A 19,376-nucleotide genomic window follows, 5' to 3' on the forward strand; every position below is an offset into this window, starting at 1 on the left:
TAACACCGAGGGACTCCCATCTCACATCTGTGACATAAGAAAACATCACGAACTGTGTCTGGCAGATGTGCTGTGTCTGACTGAAACTCACCTAAAAGGATCTTTTGTTTACGACAATCTGCATCTGGATGGCTACAATATGTTCAAACGAAACAGACATGTGTCATACTCAAATTTTCCCCAAATGGCTTCCAAAAGTGGAGGTGGTGTGGCGGTTTATGTGAGAAACCATATTAAGGTTAATGAAAGAAAATATTTGCAAAATGTGACTGATCTTGAATTTGTGGCTTTGAAGGTTGAGTCTCCATTCAGGGCAGTGATTGCAGCTGTGTACCGACCTCCCGACTACAGCCTGAGACCGTTCCTGGAAAATCTGGTAAGCCTTCTGGATGCACTGGAGATGTTGGACTGTCACCCTGTCATTGTATGTGGAGATTTCAACGAGAATCAGGTACGCAGTTCACCAGGGCAAATTCTGGAGCTGTTTCAGTCTCGGGGATATGTTCAGTTGATCACTTCTGCTACCACAGAGAAAAACACATTGCTTGATCTAATTTTCATTTCTCAGCCACAGAAATCTTTACATTCAGGTGTGATGAGAACATACTACAGTTACCATGATCCTGTGTTCTGTGTCCTGTCCACAACCGAATCATCAGAGGTCTGTGAGTAAAAGCATGCCAAAGGTAAACTTTTTTTAAAATGACTGTATTTCCTCTTAAAATGTCTTACACAACAGCGTTCCTAATTATATTTCTTCAAATCATTACATTATTCAGCCAATAAGAGTTATGCCATTTTTTTAAATATTAGGAATCCAAACAGTTTATGTTTTAAGAATATTGCAATTTTTTCAGTGATAAACTTTGTGGTAGAAACTATTAAAGTTATATATATGAGGCTTTTGTCACAAAATCTAACCATTTGATTAAACCTAAATAAGTCTGCTCATTTAGATTTGAGACTTTAAATTAAAGGTCAATTTAATATAATATAAATATATATATATATATATATAGTATGTAATATAGGATATGATTAATGTAAAATTCAAATTTATAAAAACTTTAAAGAAGTTGTGGCTTGTGCATTTATATTGATAAGTGCACAAACCACAACTCTTTCAGCAGTTCTAAACAAGCTGCTACAGTAGATCACAAAAAAAATTCACCAGGAGGTCTGTGTGTAACACAGGCTTCCTCATGAACCAATAACATATGCCAGCTGATGCCCCCTTGGGATGAAAAATGGGAGTTTAGGAAGGGTTCAGGCATAGTGGGTGGGTAGGTGGGTGGGGGGCTGTGACTAGGAACATTTTAGTCTCAACATCAGTTAACACCACCTGAAAAACGACTGCAAGCTTCAACATCTCCTCCAGTTCACACTCGACCAAAACAGAAGATCCTACTGCATCCTAACATGACAGTCGTTATTGAAGGCACAGGGTGAAATGCATCCTTTCAGCTCACAACTGAGCACTGGTGACCACTGAGGGAAAAAAAGAACTTCCTTACACAGAAACATGTTCTCCAGCTTGAGCACTCAGAGACATGTCCTCTTGCTGCATCAGTCAAGGGATATCCTACTGCTGCGGCTGAAGTGGAGCTATTTGATTTGTAAGTGTGAATGTTCACTTCTTTTCTCTGAGAATGCTATTGTTACTCATGATAAATCTCTTTGCATTACAGATTAAAGTGTCTTAAGTGTAGCTCGGCCATCCACTCCAATCAAGCTGAGACTCTCACAGCTAAACATGAAGTTAACATCTGTTCATGAAACTTCACTTCAAGACATTGTGTCTCCTGCAGCAAGGTTGAAGGTAACTACCTATCATGTGTCATAGGACGTTTACCGTTTATAGGTCATTACAACACATGTTTTCTCTTGGTTTCTCAGGAGGACTTTCCCATGCATGTCTGGTATCCCCAAGGCATCCCTTTCACCAGCAGAGATGAGGTGCAGCCGACTCTGGTGAGAACTCAATATTGCTTCTGTTCAACTAACTGAGAAATAACTACAATCTTTGTCCAGCTGACTGTCGTATTTATTTTTTCATCTTTAGTGGACGTAATGTTAGCGTGTTACGACAGCAAAACGCGTTGTGACAGATGACATGATACAACAGTCAGCATTTCAGGACACCTGTGACGAGGACTGAGGCTTCCATTTATTGATTTATTTTGAATATTACAGTATAAAATCATGCACAGGAACAAGAAATCCAAAAGACAGATATTTTTGGACCACAGTTATCTTAACATGTTTGAAAAGAAGTAGGAAGAAGTAAGAAACTTGAACTGTTTGCTCAGAGGGTTAAAGTGTCTCACTTTTTTCCTGAAGATCTGCACCCATCTGTCCAATGATGTTGCAAACACTGAGCAGGTTAAAGGAAGCTGCAGCGGCAATCAGAAAGACCCCATCAAGTGTGAACATTTATATCTTCACAGTGACTGATTTTTATTATTATTTTAACTTGCATCACCAGAATCATCTTCACAACAACCATGTAAATGTGAACTATACACAGTTTTGACAAATTTGTAATTAAGCTCATTTCATTCTGCTAAAATCTCTGTAGATTTGCAGATTTACATCATGTTTACGTACAAATGTGTTTTTTTTATCAGGTTTCCACATGTTGGGTTAAAGTGTCAACTAGTGAAAGTTCAAATATGTAAGATATCAAATCTCAAGTGTTTTAGTTTAGCAGGATTATTTTCATCATACTAAAAGTGGGAATAAGACGGGACTCCTAGTGTGTAAACTTGTGACTTTATGCAATGAGTAATGCTTTGTCACCTGTTGATATTAATGAAGATGGTGACAATAAAAAGGAAAGAATAAACTAAATCTTTACGAGAAACCAAAAAAAAGTAAATTATGCTATTGTAATATTTTTAAAGTCACATATTACACAACTGTGAATCCTGTATTTATGTGGGGGGAGGGGTATCAGCTGGTAAAATGTTATGGCAAAGGATTGCCACACTTATGCTATTTGAGCAACTAATATAGACATCAGGGAAAAGAAAAGAGAAAAGCATTGTCAATTAATTTTAATCATTAGCAAAATTAGAATGAGGGTGTTGAACTAGTATAGTTTAGCAATAGGATAAACTACACTCAGATACTACATTTTAAACTGAATTTGTTTCTTGGGGTGGGGGTTTGGTCACATTCTTTTCAGTAGAGGCTTTGTAATCTTGACATTCCATTCTTTAAGCTTAAGAATGAAAATACAATACATTTCTAAATATAATTGACCATGTCCTCATAGGTTTTTTCTGTATCTGTGTAACTTGTACACCTCCAGTTTCACAATGTATTGCTACTACTGCTTTAGTGAGTTTTTTCTTTACTGAAGTATAAAGCATGAATCATTTTTGATCATTTTCATAATCAAAAATAATTCCGTTCTTTTTTTTGCACAGAAAGCTGTTTATTGTGCATGATTTGAGAAGACCTACTTCTCATATCATGTCTTCTAAAAAGCCCAGTCAGTCGTGGCAGATGGCTGCTTGTATTGAGCCTGGATCTGTCAGAGGTTTCTTCCTGTTGAAGGGAGTTTTTCCTCTCCACTGTTGCTCGGTACAAGGGATTGCAAAAAAGTCAATGATACACAGCAAATGTGTTTCACTTTTATGTCCCATTGAGGAGGAATAAATGGTAAATATCATTAAGGCAATGCAATCTTCTGGGTTTCTTTAGAAACTGTTTACTTTGAATAATTCAGAATATTGTACTGCTTGATAGTCTGAATCAAATGAAATGTTTGTATGACTTGACTGAAATGAAAAAGTTCTATGACATTTTACAAAATGTGTGACATTGTGTATTGACAGTATGTAAAGAAAATAAATAGAACTGAGTACATTATTTGTTTGCCTTTTGATACGCGCAGCATTATTACACTTAGTGCATTTTCCAGGTTTATATTCAATTTATTTATTTTGCATTTAAAGTGATGTGGTTATGGTCATTTTTGACCTCAAGTCCCAAATTTTCCAATCCATTTACAAATTAAAAATCTTTTGGTTTACAAAACTCATTTGGCTATTTTACAAAAATTTAATCCATGTAAGGTTTTCCATCACAAACATTAATAAATGTACATCATATATTAATGATGTACATTAATAAATGTACATCATTGCATCGTTGCATACAACAAAAAATGTTTGTTGCATGCAAATCTGCAAAAAACATTTTGTGCAGTGATATTTATAGCTGGTGAGGCTCCAACTTACTTATAATCAGATTTACAAATCTAGACCCTGCATGTTATTGTTTACATAAGGAAATTATGCGCATGCGTACAATGCTGGAGGGCATTAAGCTGCTATGACATCCATAGCAGCGCCGCCTCCGCAGAATAATTCTGTTATAATTCCGTCAAACAAACTTAGACATGTAGATATTATTAAATTCGTGCTGTGCTTAATAGCAAAGGGAGAAACCGTTAAAGTACAACTCAAAACCACGTCTTTCTCGCTCTCTGTATCAGCACAGCTAATGTGTGGCTAGCTCCCTGGTACTGTCTCTTACTCTGCAGTTGAGCTACAATATCTGGGCTCATGAGTGCCCCCAGCGATAAGGCACGAGAACTGCCTGCCTCAATTAAGAATCTGCATGCTGTTTGCTATCTTCAATAATTTGCCGTTAAAGATCGCTCCTCAGCAAACGAAGCACGTTACACACACAGTTGATGACAATAAAAACACAGTACATTAAATACATAGAATAAATTATGGAAAATCAGTTCATACATTAAATGTTTTTAACCATGTTATTTGCGACGTACAGACAGACGGAGCATTGCTCTCATAGAATAACAACCAGTGCAGTTAGCGAGAAGTTGTGCAATCCCAGGTGCTGCATCACTGGCTTTGCTTGTTCAAATTAAATGATAAATAGATACTTTATAATACAAATCACAGGGTGAACATATCTTTATAAATGGTTTCATTCTTATCTTTCAATGAAAATGTCTGTTACCTGCTTCCTGTGATACACATATATATGTATCACATATATATATCTATATGTACATATATATATCTATATATGTATATATATAGATATATATACTTCTACTTAAATTTCGTAACTATTTTTTAAAGTCTTCTGCAAGATTTAATCAAGTTCAGTAAATCATGTATCAAACTGTTCTGCTTCTGCTGTTCGTTTATGCTTTTTTGTTTTGCTGTCTCACTTCTTCAAATATTTCTGGCTTTGTAATAATTACTGGTTCTCCTATTTTATTCTTTTTCCTGTCTTTCTATGTTTCACTGTTCCAACTGTTTCAACTTTTTCTGGTTTTAAAGTATTTTCCGCTACTGCTATATTTATACTTTTTGATTTGTTCCACTTTCCAATTATTTCCATTTCTTCTGCTTTCCTTCACTTCTTGTGCTTTTCTCTACTTTTTCTTGCATTTTTGCAGCAGACATTCTGCAAATATGCATTCTCACGGCTGTTTCGCTAGGAACAGCTATTTTTCTAGTTATTATTATTATTGTACTCCTCTGGAGTACAACCGTGTCACACTTTCTCCTATTCTTTCAATGTATTTTTTTCTTGTGCTCTGTTTTTATCTGTTTCTATGCATTCTGCTTGTCTACTTTTCTGTTTGCCTTCTGGTTCTACTGGTTTTACTATCTTTTAAGATCTTCTACTATCTTTAATCAATTTTATAAATTCATATATCAAACATTTCTTCTTCTTCTGACCCTTTTTGCTTTTGGTTTTCCTCTGTTTTACTCCTTCAAATATTTCTGGTTTACTGTTTTCACTAATTTTTATACTTATTACGGCTTCACTATTTAATTGTTTCAACTATTCCTGGGATTGCACTAATTTCCTGTTGTTTCAATTATGCTCTTTCTTAACTCTGTTTCACTTTTTGACTTTTCAAATAATTCAGGTTGCACACAACTCCTGCTACTGCTGAATTCTGCTATAATTAATATTATATATTTATATAATTTATACAGTTAATTCACTATTAATTCACTATTAAATAATTATATAGTATATTCACTATTCATAGTTTCAACTATTTCTATTTCTTCCGCTTTCTTTGCTTTCTTCTACTTCTTACCCTTCAAATATTTCTGGTTTACTGTTTCCACTAATTTTCTATGCTTATTGCTGTTTCACTATTCAATTGTTTCAACTATTTCTGGATTGCACTAATTTCCTTTTGTTTCAATTATGCTCTTTCTTAAACTCTGTTTCACTTTTTGACTTTTTCAAATAATTCAGGTTTCCCACAAACTTCTGCTTCTTCTGCTGAATTCTGCTATATTTATATTATATAATTTATACAATATAATTCACTATTAATTCACTATATACTATTAATATAGTATATTCACTATTCAATTGTTTCAACTATTTCCATGTTTCTATGCATTTTGCTTGTCTATTTTCTGTTTGCCTTCTGGTTCTACTGGTTTTACTATCTTTTAAGATCTTCTACAATCTTTAATCAATTTTATAATTCATATATCAAACATTTCTGCTTCTTCTTACCCTTTTTGCTTTTGGTTTGCTGTTTTACTCCTTCAAATATTTCTGGTTTACAGTTTCCACTAATTTTTTATACTTATTGCTGTTTCACTGTTCAATTGTTTCAACTATTTCTGGGTTTGCACTAATTTCCTCGTGTGCTAATGTGCTCTTCTTACGCTCTGTTTCACTTTTGACTTTATCAATAATTCATGTTGCACACAAACTTCTGCTTCTTCAGCTGAATTCTGCAATACTTTTGCTAAGTTTCACTACTTGGCAAAGGATTTCTACAATGTATGACTAGCTTTCTTATGCTTTTTTCCAATTTCTTACTCTTTGTTCTCAAGTTTCTCATATTTCTCCATCAATTATTCTGCAAATATGCTTATTTGGCACTTTATGTTATGTTGCACATCTTTAAATATTTCTGTTTGTGTATTAATTTCAGCTTCAGCTAATTTCTGCAGTTTGCTATGTTTCACTATTCAACTGTTTCAACTATTGCAATTTCTCATGCTTTCTTCTACTTCTTAAGCTTTTCTCCACATTTTCTTGCATTTCTGCAGCAGTCATTCTGCAAATATGCATTCTCACGGCTGTTTCGCTAGGAACAGCTATTTTCAGTGAGAATGCATTAATGCATTCTCACTTATAGTGTTTCTGTTTCCTTTATTATTATTATATTATTCTGTCTTCCGTACGTTTTTTGTGGTTTAACTACTCTCACTATCTTTCACTAATTGTACTAATTTATATATCAAAACGTTCAGCTTCTTGAGGAGAATGGAGCTATGACTTTTGGTAAACTTCACTATTGCACTTTTTGAAATAATTGCCCTTTTGTGCAAATTTATTGCCCCATTATTTCCTATGGTGGAACTCTGTAACTGATTTCAGTTACTTGAGTGTCCACTCTAGTAACTGCCGTTTTTGTACTTTTTCTGCTCTTTTAGAAACAAAATTATGCTGTTCATACATATTTCACTGTAGAGAAATATTTTATGCTTTAAAATGTAGCCACTAGTGTCTACTTTATGGAATTATTACTATGATTGTTACAGGATTTACTGTTTTCTGTTAAACTCCTCTGGAGTACAACCTTGTCACACTTTCTCCTATTCTTTCAATGTATTTTCTTCTTGTGCTCTGTTTTTATCTGTGTCTATGCATTCTGCTTGTCTACTTTTCTGTTTGCCTTCTGGTTCTACTGGTTTTACTATCTTTTAAGATCTTCTACTGTCTTTAATCAATTTTATAAATTCATATATCAAACATTTCTTCTTCTTCTGACCTTTTTGCTTTTGGTTTTCCTCTGTTTTACTCCTTCAAATATTTCTGGTTTACTGTTTTCACTAATTTTTATACTTATTACGGTTTCACTATTTAATTGTTTCAACTATTCCTGGGATTGCACTAATTTCCTGTTGTTTCAATTATGCTCTTTCTTAAACTCTGTTTCACTTTTTGACTTTTTCAAATAATTCAGGTTGCACACAACCTCCTGCTACTGCTGAATTCTGCTATAATTAATATATTATATAATTTATATAATTTATACAGTATAATTCACTATTAATTCACTATTAAATAAATTAATATAGTATATTCACTATTCAATAGTTTCAACTATTTCTATTTCTTCCGCTTTCTTCTGCTTTCTTCTACTTCTTACCCCTTCAAATATTTCTGGTTTACTGTTTCCACTAATTTTCTATGCTTATTGCTGTTTCACTATTCAATTGTTTCAACTATTTCTGGATTTGCACTAATTTCCTTTTGTTTCAATTATGCTCTTTCTTAAACTCTGTTTCACTTTTTGACTTTTTCAAATAATTCAGGTTTCCCACAAACTTCTGCTTCTTCTGCTGAATTCTGCTATAATTTATATATTATATAATTTATACAATATAATTCACTATTAATTCACTATTATACTATTAATATAGTATATTCACTATTCAATTGTTTCAACTATTTCCATGTTTCTATGCATTTTGCTTGTCTACTTTCTGTTTGCCTTCTGGTTCTACTGGTTTTACTATCTTTTAAGATCTTCTACTATCTTTAATCAATTTTATCAATTCATATATCAAACATTTCTACTTCTTCTGACCCTTTTTGCTTTTGGTTTTGCTGTTTTACTCCTTCAAATATTTCTGGTTTACTGTTTCCACTAATTTTTTATGCTTATTGCTGTTTCACTGTTCAATTGTTTCAACTATTTCTGGGTTTGCACTAATTTCCTCGTGTGCTAATTGTGCTCTTTCTTACGCTCTGTTTCACTTTTTGACTTTATCAAATAATTCATGTTGCACACAAACTTCTGCTTCTTCAGCTGAATTCTGCAATACTTTTGCTAAGTTTCACTACTTGGCAAAGGATTTCTACAATGTATGACTAGCTTTCTTATGCTTTTTTCCAATTTCTTACTCTTTGTTCTCAAGTTTCTCATATTTCTCCATCAATTATTCTGCAAATATGCTTATTTGGCACTTTATGTTATGTTGCACATCTTTAAATATTTCTGTTGTGTACTAATTTCAGCTTCAGCTAATTTCTGCAGTTTGCTATGTTTCACTATTCAACTGTTTCAACTATTGCAATTTCTCATGCTTTCTTCTACTTCTTAAGCTTTTCTCCACATTTCTTGCATTTCTGCAGCAGTCATTCTGCAAATATGCATTCTCACGGCTGTTTCGCTAGGAACAGCTATTTTTCTAGTTATTATTATTCTGTCTTCCGTACGTTTTTTGTCGTTTAACTACTTTCACTATCTTTCACTAATTGTACTAATTTATATATCAAAACGTTCAGCTTCTTCAGGAGAATGGAGCTATATCTTTTGGTAAACTTCACTATTATACTTTTTGAATAATTGCCCTTTCGTGCAAATTTATTGCACCATTCTTTCCTATGGTGGAACTCTGTAACTGATTTCAGTTACTAGAGTGGCCACTCTAGTAACTGCCGTTTTTGTACTTTTTCAGCTCTTTTAGAAACAAAATTATGCTGTTCATACATATTTCACTGTAGAGAAATATTTTATGCTTTAAAATGTAGCCACTAGTGTCTACTTTATGGAAGTATTACTATCATTGCAACAGGTTTTACTGTTTTCTGTTAAACTCCTCTGGAGTACAACCTTGTCACACTTTCTCCTATTCTTTCAATGTATTTTTTCTTGTGCTCTGTTTTATCTGTGTCTATGCATTCTGCTTGTCTACTTTTCTGTTTGCCTTCTGGTTCTACTGGTTTTACTATCTTTTAAGATCTTCTACTGTCTTTAATCAATTTTATAAATTCATATATCAAACATTTCTTCTTCTTCTGACCCTTTTTGCTTTTGGTTTTCCTCTGTTTTACTCCTTCAAATATTTCTGGTTTACTGTTTTCACTAATTTTTTATACTTATTACGGTTTCACTATTTAATTGTTTCAACTATTCCTGGGATTGCACTAATTTCCTGTTGTTTCAATTATGCTCTTTCTTAAACTCTGTTTCACTTTTTGACTTTTTCAAATAATTCAGGTTGCACACAACCTCCTGCTACTGCTGAATTCTGCTATAATTAATATATTATATAATTTATATAATTTATACAGTATAATTCACTATTAATTCACTATTAAATAAATTAATATAGTATATTCACTATTCAATAGTTTCAACTATTTCTATTTCTTCCGCTTTCTTCTGCTTTCTTCTACTTCTTACCCCTTCAAATATTTCTGGTTTACTGTTTCCACTAATTTTCTATGCTTATTGCTGTTTCACTATTCAATTGTTTCAACTATTTCTGGATTTGCACTAATTTCCTTTTGTTTCAATTATGCTCTTTCTTAAACTCTGTTTCACTTTTGACTTTTTCAAATAATTCAGGTTTCCCACAAACTTCTGCTTCTTCTGCTGAATTCTGCTATAATTTATATATTATAATTTATACAATATAATTCACTATTAATTCACTATTATACTATTAATATAGTATATTCACTATTCAATTGTTTCAACTATTTCCATGTTTCTATGCATTTTGCTTGTCTACTTTTCTGTTTGCCTTCTGGTTCTACTGGTTTTACTATCTTTTAAGATCTTCTACAATCTTTAATCAATTTTATAAATTCATATATCAAACATTTCTGCTTCTTCTTACCCTTTTTGCTTTTGGTTTTGCTGTTTTACTCCTTCAAATATTTCTGGTTTACTGTTTCCACTAATTTTTTATGCTTATTGCTGTTTCACTGTTCAATTGTTTCAACTATTTCTGGGTTTGCACTAATTTCCTCGTGTGCTAATTGTGCTCTTTCTTACGCTCTGTTTCACTTTTTGACTTTATCAAATAATTCATGTTGCACACAAACTTCTGCTTCTTCAGCTGAATTCTGCAATACTTTTGCTAAGTTTCACTACTTGGCAAAGGATTTCTACAATGTATGACTAGCTTTCTTATGCTTTTTTCCAATTTCTTACTCTTTGTTCTCAAGTTTCTCATATTTCTCCATCAATTATTCTGCAAATATGCTTATTTGGCACTTTATGTTATGTTGCACATCTTTAAATATTTCTGTTTGTGTACTAATTTCAGCTTCAGCTAATTTCTGCAGTTTGCTATGTTTCACTATTCAACTGTTTCAACTATTGCAATTTCTCATGCTTTCTTCTACTTCTTAAGCTTTTCTCCACATTTTCTTGCATTTCTGCAGCAGTCATTCTGCAAATATGCATTCTCACGGCTGTTTCGCTAGGAACAGCTATTTTTCTAGTTATTATCAGTGAGAATGCATTCAATGCATTCTCACTTATAGTGTTTCTGTTTCTCTTTATTATTATTATTCTGTCTTCCGTACGTTTTTTGTCGCTTAACTACTTTCACTATCTTTCACTAATTGTACTAATTTATATATCAAAACTTTCAGCTTCTTCAGGAGAATGGAGCTATATCTTTTGGTAAACTTCACTATTATACTTTTTGAAATAATTGCCCTTTTGTGCAAATTTATTGCCCCATTATTTCCTATGGTGGAACTCTCTAACTGATTTCAGTTACTAGAGTGGCCACTCTAGTAACTGCCGTTTTTGTACTTTTTCAGCTCTTTTAGAAACAAAATTATGCTGTTCATACATATTTCACTGTAGAGAAATATTTTATGCTTTAAAATGTAGCCACTAGTGTCTACTTTATGGAATTATTACTATGATTGTTACAGGATTTACTGTTTTCTGTTAAACTCCTCTGGAGTACAACCTTGTCACACTTTCTCCTATTCTTTCAATGTATTTTCTTCTTGTGCTCTGTTTTTATCTGTGTCTATGCATTCTGCTTGTCTACTTTTCTGTTTGCCTTCTGGTTCTACTGGTTTTACTATCTTTTAAGATCTTCTACTATCTTTAATCAATTTTATAAATTTATATATCAAACATTTCTTCTTCTTCTGACCTTTTTGCTTTGGTTTTCCTCTGTTTTACTCCTTCAAATATTTCTGGTTTACTGTTTTCACTAATTTTTTATACTTATTACGGTTTCACTATTTAATTGTTTCAACTATTCCTGGGATTGCACTAATTTCCTGTTGTTTCAATTATGCTCTTTCTTAAACTCTGTTTCACTTTTTGACTTTTTCAAATAATTCAGGTTGCACACAACCTCCTGCTACTGCTGAATTCTGCTATAATTAATATATTATATAATTTATATAATTTATACAGTATAATTCACTATTAATTCACTATTAAATAATTAATATAGTATATTCACTATTCAATAGTTTCAACTATTCTATTTCTTCCGCTTTCTTCTGCTTTCTTCTACTTCTTACCCCTTCAAATATTTCTGGTTTACTGTTTCCACTAATTTTCTATGCTTATTGCGGTTTCACTATTCAATTGTTTCAACTATTTCTGGATTTGCACTAATTTCCTTTTGTTTCAATTATGCTCTTTCTTAAACTCTGTTTCACTTTTTGACTTTTTCAAATAATTCAGGTTGCACACAACCTCCTGCTACTGCTGAATTCTGCTATAATTAATATATTATATAATTTATATAATTTATACAGTATAATTCACTATTAATTCACTATTAAATAATTAATATAGTATATTCACTATTCAATAGTTTCAACTATTTCTATTTCTTCCGCTTTCTTCTGCTTTCTTCTACTTCTTACCCTTCAAATATTTCTGGTTTACTGTTTCCACTAATTTTCTATGCTTATTGCTGTTTCACTATTCAATTGTTTCAACTATTTCTGGATTTGCACTAATTTCCTTTTGTTTCAATTATGCTCTTTCTTAACTCTGTTTCACTTTTTGACTTTTTCAAATAATTCAGGTTTCCACAAACTTCTGCTTCTTCTGCTGAATTCTGCTATAATTTATATATTATATAATTTATACAATATAATTCACTATTAATTCACTATTATACTATTAATATAGTATATTCACTATTCAATTGTTTCAACTATTTCCATGTTTCTATTAATTTTGCTTGTCTACTTTCTGTTTGCCTTCTGGTTCTACTGGTTTTACTATCTTTTAAGATCTTCTACAATCTTTAATCAATTTTATAAATTCATATATCAAACATTTCTGCTTCTTCTTACCCTTTTTGCTTTTGGTTTTGCTGTTTTACTCCTTCAAATATTTCTGGTTTACTGTTTCCACTAATTTTTTATGCTTATTGCTGTTTCACTGTTCAATTGTTTCAACTATTTCTGGGTTTGCACTAATTTCCTCGTGTGCTAATTGTGCTCTTTCTTACGCTCTGTTTCACTTTTTGACTTTATCAAATAATTCATGTTGCACACAAACTTCTGCTTCTTCAGCTGAATTCTGCAATACTTTTGCTAAGTTTCACTACTTGGCAAAGGATTTCTACAATGTATGACTAGCTTTCTTATGCTTTTTTCCAATTTCTTACTCTTTGTTCTCAAGTTTCTCATATTTCTCCATCAATTATTCTGCAAATATGCTTATTTGGCACTTTATGTTATGTTGCACATCTTTAAATATTTTGTTTGTGTACTAATTTCAGCTTCAGCTAATTTCTGCAGTTTGCTATGTTTCACTATTCAACTGTTTCAACTATTGCAATTTCTCATGCTTTCTTCTACTTCTTAAGCTTTTCTCCACATTTCTTGCATTTCTGCAGCAGTCATTCTGCAAATATGCATTCTCACGGCTGTTTCGCTAGGAACAGCTATTTTTCTAGTTATTATTATTATTATCAGTGAGAATGCATTCAATGCATTCTCACTTATAGTGTTTCTGTTTCTCTTTATTATTATTCTGTCTTCCGTACGTTTTTTGTCGCTTAACTACTTTCACTATCTTTCACTAATTGTACTAATTTATATATCAAAACTTTCAGCTTCTTCAGGAGAATGGAGCTATATCTTTTGGTAAACTTCACTATTATACTTTTTGAAATAATTGCCCTTTTGTGCAAATTTATTGCCCCATTATTTCCTATGGTGGAACTCTCTAACTGATTTCAGTTACTAGAGTGGCCACTCTAGTAACTGCCGTTTTTGTACTTTTTCAGCTCTTTTAGAAACAAAATTATGCTGTTCATACATATTTCACTGTAGAGAAATATTTTATGCTTTAAAATGTAGCCACTAGTGTCTACTTTATGGAATTATTACTATGATTGTTACAGGATTTACTGTTTTCTGTTAAACTCCTCTGGAGTACAACCTTGTCACACTTTCTCCTATTCTTTCAATGTATTTTCTTCTTGTGCTCTGTTTTTATCTGTGTCTATGCATTCTGCTTGTCTACTTTTCTGTTTGCCTTCTGGTTCTACTGGTTTTACTATCTTTTAAGATCTTCTACTATCTTTAATCAATTTTATAAATTTATATATCAAACATTTCTTCTTCTTCTGACCCTTTTTGCTTTTGGTTTTCCTCTGTTTTACTCCTTCAAATATTTCTGGTTTACTGTTTTCACTAATTTTTTATACTTATTACGGTTTCACTATTTAATTGTTTCAACTATTCCTGGGATTGCACTAATTTCCTGTTGTTTCAATTATGCTCTTTCTTAAACTCTGTTTCACTTTTTGACTTTTTCAAATAATTCAGGTTGCACACAACCTCCTGCTACTGCTGAATTCTGCTATAATTAATATATTATATAATTTATATAATTTATACAGTATAATTCACTATTAATTCACTATTAAATAAATTAATATAGTATATTCACTATTCAATAGTTTCAACTATTTCTATTTCTTCCGCTTTCTTCTGCTTTCTTCTACTTCTTACCCCTTCAAATATTTCTGGTTTACTGTTTCCACTAATTTTCTATGCTTATTGCGGTTTCACTATTCAATTGTTTCAACTATTTCTGGATTTGCACTAATTTCCTTTTGTTTCAATTATGCTCTTTCTTAAACTCTGTTTCACTTTTTGAATTTTTCAAATAATTCAGGTTTCCCACAAACTTCTGCTTCTTCTGCTGAATTCTGCTATAATTTATATATTATATAATTTATACAATATAATTCACTATTAATTCACTATTATACTATTAATATAGTATATTCACTATTCAATTGTTTCAACTATTTCCATGTTTCTATGCATTTTGCTTGTCTACTTTTCTGTTTGCCTTCTGGTTCTACTGGTTTTACTATCTTTTAAGATCTTCTACAATCTTTAATCAATTTTATAAATTCATATATCAAACATTTCTGCTTCTTCTTACCCTTTTTGCTTTTGGTTTTGCTGTTTTACTCCTTCAAATATTTCTGGTTTACTGTTTCCACTAATTTTTTATGCTTATTGCTGTTTCACTGTTCAATTTTTTCAACTATTTTTTGGGTTTGCACTAATTTCCTCGTGTGCTAATTGTGCTCTTTCTTACGCTCTGTTTCACTTTTTGACTTTATCAAATAATTCATGTTGCACACAAACTTCTGCTTCTTCAGCTGAATTCTGCAATACTTTTGCTAAGTTTCACTACTTGGCAAAGGATTTCTACAATGTATGACTAGCTTTCTTATGCTTTTTTCCAATTTCTTACTCTTTGTTCTCAAGTTTCTCATATTTCTCCATCAATTATTCTGCAAATATGCTTATTTGGCACTTTATGTTATGTTGCACATCTTTAAATATTTCTGTTTGTGTACTAATTTCAGCTTCAGCTAATTTCTGCAGTTTGCTATGTTTCACTATTCAACTGTTTCAACTATTGCAATTTCTCATGCTTTCTTCTACTTCTTAAGCTTTTCTCCACATTTTCTGGCATTTCCACAGCAGTCATTCTGCAAATATGCATTCTCACGGCTGTTTCGCTAGGAACAGCTATTTTTCTAGTCAGTGAGAATGCATTCAATGCATTCTCACTTATAGTGTTTCTGTTTCTCTTTATTATTATTATTCTGTCTTCCGTACGTTTTTTGTCGTTCAACTACTTTCACTATCTTTCACTAATTGTACTAATTTATATATCAAAACGTTCAGCTTCTTCAGGAGAATGGAGCTATATCTTTTGGTAAACTTCACTATTATACTTTTTGAAATAATTGCCCTTTTGTGCAAATCTTTTGCCCCATTATTTCCTATGGTGGAACTCTCTAACTGATTTCAGTTACTTGAGTGGCCACTCTAGTAACTGCCGTTTTTGAACGTTTTCTGCACTTTTATAAACAAAATTATGCTGTTCATACATATTTCACTGTAGAGAAATATTTTATGCATTAAAATGTAGCCACTAGTGTCTACTTTATGGAATTATTACTATCATTGCTACAGGTTTTACTGTTTTCTGTTAAACTCCTCTGGAGTACAACCTTGTCACACTTTCTCCTATTCTTTCAATGTATTTTTTTCTTGTGCTCTGTTTTTATCTGTGTCTATGCATTCTGCTTGTCTACTTTTCTGTTTGCCTTCTGGTTCTACTGGTATTACTATCTTTTAAGATCTTCTACAATCTTTAATCAATTTTATAAATTCATATATCAAACATTTCTGCTTCTTATGATCCTTTTTGCTTTAGGCTTTGCTCTGTTTTACTCCTTCAAATATTTCTGGTTTACTGTTTCCACTAATTTCTTTTACTTATTACTGTTTCACTATTCAATTATTTCAACTATTTCAGGGATTGCACTAATTTCCTGTTGTTTCAATTATGCTCTTTCTTAAACTCTGTTTCACATTTTGACTTTTTCAAATAATTCAGGTTGCACACAAACTCCTGCTTCTGCTGAATTCTGCTATAATTCATACATTATATAATTTATACAGTATAATTCACTATTAATTCACTATTAAATATATTAATATAGTATATTCACTATTCAACTGATTCAACTATTTTTATTTCTTCTGCTTTCTTCTGCTTTCCTTCACTTCTTTCCTTCACTGTATAAATTATATAATTTATACAGTATAATTCACTATTAATTCACTATTATCTTATTAATATAGTATATTCACTATTCAATTGTTTCAACTATTTCTATGTTTCTATGCACTTTGCTTGTCTACTTTTCTGTATATTCCTTTGGTTCTACTGGTTTTACTGTCTGCAAAGGTCTTCTCAAACTTTTATCAATTTTATCAATTCATATATCAAACTTTTCTGCTTCTTCTGACCCTTATTGCTTTTGGTTTTGCTCTGTTTTACTCCTTCAAATATTTCTGGTTTTTCTGATTCCGCTAATTTAAGCTTTTTGATGTTTCACTATTCAATTGTTTCAACTATTTCTGGGTTTGCACTAATTTCCTCGTGTGCTAATTGTGCTCTTTCTTACACTCTGTTTCACTTTTTGACTTTTTCAAATAATTCATGTTGTACACAAACTTCTGCTTCTTCAGCTTAATTCTTCAACACTTTTGCTAAGTTTCACCAGTTGGCAAAGGATTTCTACAAAGTATGACTAGCTTTCTTATGCTTTTCTTACTCTTTGTTCTAAAGTTTCTTACATTTCTCCATCAATCATTCTGCAAATATGCTTATTTGGCTCTTGAATGTAAGTTTCACTTCTTCAAATAATTCTGGTTGTGTACTAATTTGAGCTCCAGCTAATTTCTGCAGTTTGGTACATTTCACTGATAAACTGATTCAACTATTTCAATTTCTTCTGCTTTCTTCTGCTTTCCTTCACTTCTTAAGCTTTTCTCTACTTTTTCTTGCATTTTTGCAGCAGTCATTCTGCAAATATGCATTCTCACGGCTGTTTCGCTAGGAACAGCTATTTTTCTAGTTATTATTCTGTCTTCCGTACGTTTTTTGTCGTTTAACTACTTTCACTATCTTTCACTAATTGTACTAATTTATATATCAAAACGTTCAGCTTCTTCAGGAGAATGGAGCTATATCTTTTGGTAAACTTCACTATTATACTTTTTGAAATAATTGCCCTTTTGTGCAAATTTATTGCCCCATTATTTCCTATGGTGGAACTCTGTAACTGATTTCAGTTACTAGAGTGGCCACTCTAGTAACTGCCATTTTTGTACTTTTTCAGCTCTTTTAGAAACAAAATTATGCTGTTCATACATATTTCACTGTAGAGAAATATTTTATGCTTTAAAATGTAGCCACTAGTGTCTACTTTATGGAAGTATTACTATCATTGCAACAGGTTTTACTGTTTTCTGTTAAACTCCTCTGGAGTACAACCTTGTCACACTTTCTCCTATTCTTTCAATGTATTTTTTCTTGTGCTCTGTTTTTATCTGTGTCTATGCATTCTGCTTGTCTACTTTTCTGTTTGCCTTCTGGTTCTACTGGTTTTACTATCTTTTAAGATCTTCTACTGTCTTTAATCAATTTTATAAATTCATATATCAAACATTTCTTCTTCTTCTGACCCTTTTTGCTTTTGGTTTTCCTCTGTTTTACTCCTTCAAATATTTCTGGTTTACTGTTTTCACTAATTTTTATACTTATTACGGTTTCACTATTATATTGTTTCAACTATTCCTGGGATTGCACTAATTTCCTGTTGTTTCAATTATGCTCTTTCTTAAACTCTGTTTCACTTTTTGACTTTTTCAAATAATTCAGGTTGCACACAACCTCCTGCTACTGCTGAATTCTGCTATAATTAATATATTATATAATTTATATAATTTATACAGTATAATTCACTATTAATTCACTATTAAATAAATTAATATAGTATATTCACTATTCAATAGTTTCAACTATTTCTATTTCTTCCGCTTTCTTCTGCTTTCTTCTACTTCTTACCCCTTCAAATATTTCTGGTTTACTGTTTCCACTAATTTTCTATGCTTATTGCTGTTTCACTATTCAATTGTTTCAACTATTTCTGGATTTGCACTAATTTCCTTTTGTTTCAATTATGCTCTTTCTTAAACTCTGTTTCACTTTTTGACTTTTCAAATAATTCAGGTTTCCCACAAACTTCTGCTTCTTCTGCTGAATTCTGCTATAATTTATATATTATATAATTTATACAATATAATTCACTATTAATTCACTATTATACTATTAATATAGTATATTCACTATTCAATTGTTTCAACTATTTCCATGTTTCTATGCATTTTGCTTGTCTACTTTTCTGTTTGCCTTCTGGTTCTACTGGTTTTACTATCTTTTAAGATCTTCTACAATCTTTAATCAATTTTATAAATTCATATATCAAACATTTCTGCTTCTTCTTACCCTTTTTGCTTTTGGTTTTGCTGTTTTACTCCTTCAAATATTTCTGGTTTACTGTTTCCACTAATTTTTTATGCTTATTGCTGTTTCACTGTTCAATTGTTTCAACTATTTCTGGGTTTGCACTAATTTCCTCGTGTGCTAATTGTGCTCTTTCTTACGCTCTGTTTCACTTTTGACTTTATCAAATAATTCATGTTGCACACAAACT

At 31.7% G+C, this 19,376-nt stretch overlaps 1 long non-coding RNA gene across 1 annotated transcript; it reads left to right on the forward strand.

Moving 5' to 3' along the window:
• The first annotated feature begins 1,733 nt into the window (after window positions 1-1,733).
• On the forward strand, window positions 1,734-3,873 carry LOC145550428 (uncharacterized). The gene is made up of 3 exons (XR_014086330.1): window positions 1,734-1,819; window positions 1,897-1,971; window positions 2,063-3,873. It is a non-coding gene; the product is annotated as an uncharacterized LOC145550428 (long non-coding RNA).
• The last annotated feature ends 15,503 nt before the right edge of the window (window positions 3,874-19,376 follow it).

This window comes from Poecilia reticulata, unplaced genomic scaffold, assembly GCF_904066995.2.
Source record: "Poecilia reticulata unplaced genomic scaffold, P_reticulata-male-v2 Scaffold_44, whole genome shotgun sequence".
Taxonomy (NCBI): Eukaryota; Metazoa; Chordata; class Actinopteri; order Cyprinodontiformes; family Poeciliidae; genus Poecilia; species Poecilia reticulata.